Source organism: Pteronotus mesoamericanus, unplaced genomic scaffold (genome assembly GCF_021234165.1).
Source record: "Pteronotus mesoamericanus isolate MK-2021 breed Mesoamerican mustached bat unplaced genomic scaffold, CSHL_Meso_final contig_2, whole genome shotgun sequence".
Classification (NCBI taxonomy): domain Eukaryota; kingdom Metazoa; phylum Chordata; class Mammalia; order Chiroptera; family Mormoopidae; genus Pteronotus; species Pteronotus mesoamericanus.
In genome coordinates, this window is record NW_026555084.1 from 23,870,262 (window position 1) to 23,876,261 (window position 6,000).

Below are 6,000 nucleotides of genomic sequence, written 5' to 3' on the forward strand. Positions count from 1 at the left end.
ATCAAATTAAAAGATGCTCAATATCACTTAATCATTAAAGAAGGTAAATCCAAACCGCAATAAACTACCACCTCACATGCATTAGGATGGCTAATTTTAAAAACTAAAAATGAAAAATAACAAGTGCTGGTGAGCATGTGGAGAAATTAGAATCCTTATCTATTGCTAGTAAAAATGTAACATGGCACAGTTACTGTGGAAAACACTACGGCAGTTTCTCAGAAACCTAAGCATAAAATTATGGTATAACCCAGAAATTCCACTTCTGGGGCTATACCCCAAAAAATTAAAAGCAAGAATGCAAACACCCATTTGTAAATCATGTTCACAGCAACATTCACAACTGTCAAAAAGGGAAAAGCAACCCAAGTGTCCATCAACAGATAGACAGATAATGGAATGCTATTCAGCCTTAAAAAGAAATTCTGACTCATGCTACAACATAGGAGAACCTTAAAGAAATTATACTAAGTAAACAAGCCAGTCATAAAAGAACAAATTAGCAGTAGGAGAAGATACCCTTCCACATAACTCTTGTTTATTCCACTTATTATGAGGTACCTACAGTAGTCAAATTCAAAGATGGAAAAAGTACAATCATGGTTGCCAGGGGGCTGGAGGAAAAGAAGTGGAAGTTATTGTTTAATAAATATGGAGTTTCAGTTTCGGAAAATGAAAAAAGTTCTGGATATGGATGATTGTGATCGTTCTACAATGTGGATGTACTTAATTACACTGAAATATATACATAAATAGTTAAAGTAGGAAACTTTATGTGTATTTTAGCACCAAAAACAAAACAGGATATGTGCCCTGGCTGGTGTGACTCAGTGGACTGAGTGCAGGCCTGTGAACTGAAAGGTCACTGTTTCGACTCCGAGTCAGGGCACTTGCCTGGGTTGAGGGCCAGGTCCCCAGTTCGCAGCTTTCGAGAAGCAACTGACTGACTGATGTTCTCTCACACGTCAATGTTTCTCTCCCTCTCTTTCTCCCTCCGTTCCCTTCTCTCTAAAAGTAAATAATTTTTTAAACGTTTTTTTAAAAAACAGGATATGTGAATGAGAACGTCATAATCAGCACAAATTTTAGAATTTCAGATAAAGATAACTTTCAGCAATGACGACCATGCTTCAATGAAAAAAAAGAGTTAATCACCTTTCAGAGATGGATAGCATTTGTGTCAAAGAAGGATGGAGCACCCCAGTACAAATGCTTGGCAAATGCGAAAGACATGCAGCAACAATTTACAATAGAAAATAGGTTAAAAGTTAGGGCCAGAGTTTAAAAGACCTTAAATTCCAATGCCAATCTAAGAGTCTAATGGATGCAGCAACAAGAAAGCAGTAAGTTTCTCAAATGAGAGTACTGCTGATATGTAAAAGACAAAGATGGAGGGGAAGATAGGAAGAAATTCAACTAAGTTTGGCAAACATTTACTGAGCAACCTTAATGTCTCAGACTAAAAACTGAAGGGAACGGAGAGGTTGGTAGTAACTGCAAAGGAACAAAATGGGATTCCTAGATTACATGTAATTTTATATTTCTTGATCTGGATGGTGGATACAAGTGGTATTCAGACAAATAATTTATTAAGCAGGTATTCATGATGTGAGTGCTTTTCTACATGTATGTTATACTTTTATGTAAAACAAACTCCTAGACCCCACTTCTAAGAAACTCCCAGCTGGGAGGAAGTCATACCCTAAAAATATTTATCAAAAAATACATATATTTATCAAATTGTATAAAAGATGCAACCACAGAATTTGTACAAGGTACCCAAGAAGCACTGAGACCCAAGAGAAAATCCAGAAGCATTGCTGTCTAAGGTGGGTTTTAAAAAATAAATGAGTTTGTCAGATGGATGAGGGGGAAGAAAGGGTGCTCCAGGCAAAGAAAAACACATGAAAAAGGAAAAACAAACAAACAACAATTTACCCAGAGAAGAAGTAGTTTCATAGTTCAAAGATAAGAGAAAAATCTAAGCTAGAACAAAACATAGAGAATAGAAAAAAGGAATGTATGTAAAATGAAGACTAGATGGAGAAGATTTCATCTCTGATTAGATCTGGGTAGAAAGGAAGAAGAATGAAAAGGAGATAGTTCTCAATCAAACTAAAACAGCAATCTGGTATTCAAGGTCCTCCATAATCTATTTCTTCACCTGCCACAGTTCCACCCAAAAGCTAGACTCCAGACAGAAAAGACTCTTTCCCCCTCCACTCAACAAAGCATCTAATTTGCCCTCCATACTGGGTACTGTGCCAAAGACTAAGGCTATCCATCCCTGTCTTCACCAAGCTGGCAGGCTCACTTTGTAGCAGGAAAAGCAAACAGGACATCAATAATAGTATAGTATAATGGAGTACACCATCAGGTGAGAAGAGGTTTGCTATCAAAAAGTAAAGTGCTAATTTGAGTCCCAAGATAAGCACATATCATGAAAGTGATGGAACACAATTGGGGCAGGCAGGGCCGTGTGGTGCATCACTGAGGGATTCCTCAGTTACAGATAAACCTAGCCTCCTACATCCAATCCATATTTAAGCCCTGTCTCATTTCTCCAAAATACAGCTCCTTCATCTCCAATATATTCACTCCATCTTCCTAGTTCAGCTCCCGACTATCACTTGTACACAATACAATCCCTACAAGCACTAGCAAAGTGATCTTAAAAAGGAAACCAGATCATGAAACTCCCTACAATGGCCTCTTAGAGATCTTAGAATAAAATCCAAACATGTGATCTGGCATTTCCTGGCAATCTCATGTGACGCCTCATACACCCAGAAAGTATTCAAGATACACTGGTTTTCTCTTAGGTCTCTAAACACAGGAGTTCTTTCCTATCGCAGGACTTTTACTGAGCAGAGGCACCTGTTCTCTCTATCCAAATCTTCAGCAGCGCACATACCACCACCCCAACAACCAGGTCTGTCTGTCAGGTCTCAAATTATTGTTACCTTCTCAAAGAAATTCCAGGGCCCTGCCAGTTATTGCTGATCACCACCTCTAGTTTAGGTCTCCAGAAGAAAGAGTTGTCTCATTATGGGCATGTTGAGTTTGAGAAGCACCTGAGATAACCAATAGCTCTCTGGTAGACAGGTGACCAAGACTTGCACTCAAAATAGAAGTTTGGACTTTAGCACACAAGTTTGATAACAGGGAGACTGCTAAGAGAAGTGATCCTCAACCTGGCTAAAGAGGGCACCCCTGATCTCCAAGTCACTGTATAGATTGAGATATTGCTGTAGGAGTGAGGGTAATGCCACATCAATGGTGTGAATGACTGAGATATATTGAACAGAATCTTGGCTATGAGTAGACTGGGGCAGGGGTGTGGGGAGGTGGGGATGAGAAGCAAGAGCCAAAAGAATAAAGAAAACCAGGAGAGAGTTTTATTACAATTCCACAAACTCCCATGCACTTTTATGCTTCCTCCCTTGACAAAACCCTACTCATTTTCATGTTGTTCAAATGCCAACCACCACCACCACCACCACCCCAATCCTTCCTGGCCTTAACCAAACAAAGCAAGCCCCCCCCTCCACATGCCTCTACAAGGTTTTTATCATTAGTACTGGGTTGGCCAAAAAGTCCGTTTGGTTTTTTCCATAAAACAAAAGACATATTTTTCATTTTCACTAATAACTATTGATTGGGATATTCTGAGTATGTCAGCTATCTCTTGGTATTGGCTTCTCGTGGGTGGAGGCCAGGGATGCTGCTAAACATCTTCCAGTGCGTAAGATAACCCCACAGCAAAGAATTATTTGGCCAAAATGTCTATAGTCCAAGAAACTTCACAAACCACCTTTGACACGTCAGTCACAGCACCTTCTCCATACACTGCACAAATCTCTTTTTGCACTTCGGTTGCATTTTTACCGTATATGAAAATAATAAAGCATAATATGCTGAAAATGTTGCATATTTTCTTCCATCTTCAGTATTAAAAGTTGCACAAAAATTCACCAATTTTAATTTTTTTTTAAATGCACACTGATATGACAGCTGTCACAATACAATCTAACAAAACTGTTTCAAATGAAGTTAAAGACAACTAGGCAGTAGTAGAACCATTGTACAGAAAAACGAAATGAAGTTTTTGGCCAACCCAATATTATGTAAGATTTGACCCACACACAATTATGTCATCAGTACTGTTTATGGCACTTAAAACAATGTGCCTCCCTTGTACACCTGGGTGTGTGCCTTCCCTATCACACCTGTGAGATCTCAGGGGCAGGGGCCATATCTTAATCACCTGTGGGTCCTCAAGAAAATGGGCAAAGAAATTCTCTTTTAACTTATTAAAAATCAAGAAGAGTAAATAAGTGGGGAGAGATGATGGATAATGTCTCCGCTCCTTCCTCTTGTAGAACAAAATAACACACCCTAATTAATTTGATTTACTGATTTCTTAAATTTCTTAAAGTAACATACACCTGTACAGTCTTTTTTTAAAAAAACAAAATAACTGCTAAACAAAATATCCGGAATGCCTATCCTGTTAAAACAATACGATGTAATCATTTCCTTCAACATAAATATAAAATAGCCTTAATTTAGTTGGAGACTTAACATTCTTTTCTAAATTGTGAATTCTGTACACACAAAAATGTTACAAAGACGCAGGAGGACAACAGAAGGTGTCAACCCTGGAGTTGAGACAACTGCTCCCTGTATTATTGGGAAGCCTATTCCTGCCAGGACAAGGTTAGGCATTCGGTCAACATTTTTTCCATCAAGTGCTTCACAAACACGCACACCCCTTTAAAAGTCAACAAAAAAGAACTAGGAAGTCAACACTCAGAAGAACTAGGACCAACCCGAGTTAACAGCTTCCAGTTAACCAGCACAAGAAGCCTGAGTAATAGCGCAACAAAGGTTAACTTGGTACACGCCAAAAGTCCACACGGGTGTGGCGCACCTTCCCAAGCAATGTCAGAGAAAGCGAGCGCAAAAACTTTCGCAGTGCTCGCGCCCGGAAATGCGGGTGTGCGGGCCAGCCGACGTTCTAGCCAGCAGACCGGCAAGTTTCGGTGACGGGGGCGGAGAAGTGCGACCACGGAAACCACAAACCACAATCACTTCCCTGGGAAACTCAGTTACCGAACGTCTCCGCACCGGGAACGCGCAGACGCCTCACCACACGGCAGCCGAGGGGGCCCAGCCGCGGGCCTGGCGCGCGCACCGAATCCACTTGAACAAAGTTTAGAAACCGGGAGAAACTTTCCCAAGAGGGAGAGAGGCGGCCGCGCGGGGCCTGAGGCTCGCTGGGTTCCAGCCGTGGTGGCCCCTCAACTTCCCGAGTGCCAGAAAAGGCCGGCCCCACCCGACCGGCCAGGGCCCAGGCCCAGGATCCCTCAGGGGAAGCGGGCCGGGCGTCGCAACCGCGCCCGTCCGAAACCCTATTCCCGGCACGGTCGCAAAGGAGATGGAGCCCCTCGCGACCCGCCAAAGAGCCCCTCAGCCCTGCTGGGGAACCCACGCCCGCGCGAAGAGAGTTACCTGCGGCGAACGGGGCGAGGGCAGGAAAATTCCCGAGGCCCGAAGCCGACGGACGCCGCTTTGTCTTCCTCCCGTCCTGCTCAGAAAAGGAAATGGGCCGCCGGACGCCCCCGCCCCCGGCCCGCCCCCCGCCCGCGGCCCCCGCCCCAAGGCCCGGGCACCGCCCGCCCTTCCCAGCACCTCCCTCCGGCGCGCTCTTCCTGGCGCCTCCCGCTGCTGCCCCTTTTTCCCGGCCCTCGTTTTAGAGGAGAGCCCCCAACTAAGAGGGGTTTGCAGCGCAGGGCCGGGACCCCCTAAAGGACCTCTAGCACCCCTCCTTTTCTGCCCTTCACCCAGTTAACGCATCCCAGGCTCCTAGTGGGCCGTCAGCCGGGAGTGCCCCCCCACCCCGGCACTGAGAAGAAGGAGGAGCGGTGGTTCCTGGAACAGCCAGAGTGGGAGGGAGGGCAGGTGAGTCACCACTCGGCGCACAGGTGAGTCGCCGGG

The 6,000-nt window shown here is 44.0% G+C and overlaps 1 protein-coding gene across 1 annotated transcript in view; it reads right to left on the bottom strand.

The window, feature by feature from the left end:
* The window catches only part of CTNNA1 (catenin alpha 1), a 170,358-nt gene extending 164,727 nt beyond the window's left edge, over positions 1–5,631 (bottom strand). The window contains exon 1 of the mRNA XM_054568386.1: positions 5,515–5,631. The gene's annotated coding sequence lies outside the window, so the exon portion shown is untranslated. The remainder of the gene's footprint in view (positions 1–5,514) is intronic.
* Between the last annotated feature and the right edge of the window lie 369 nt (positions 5,632–6,000).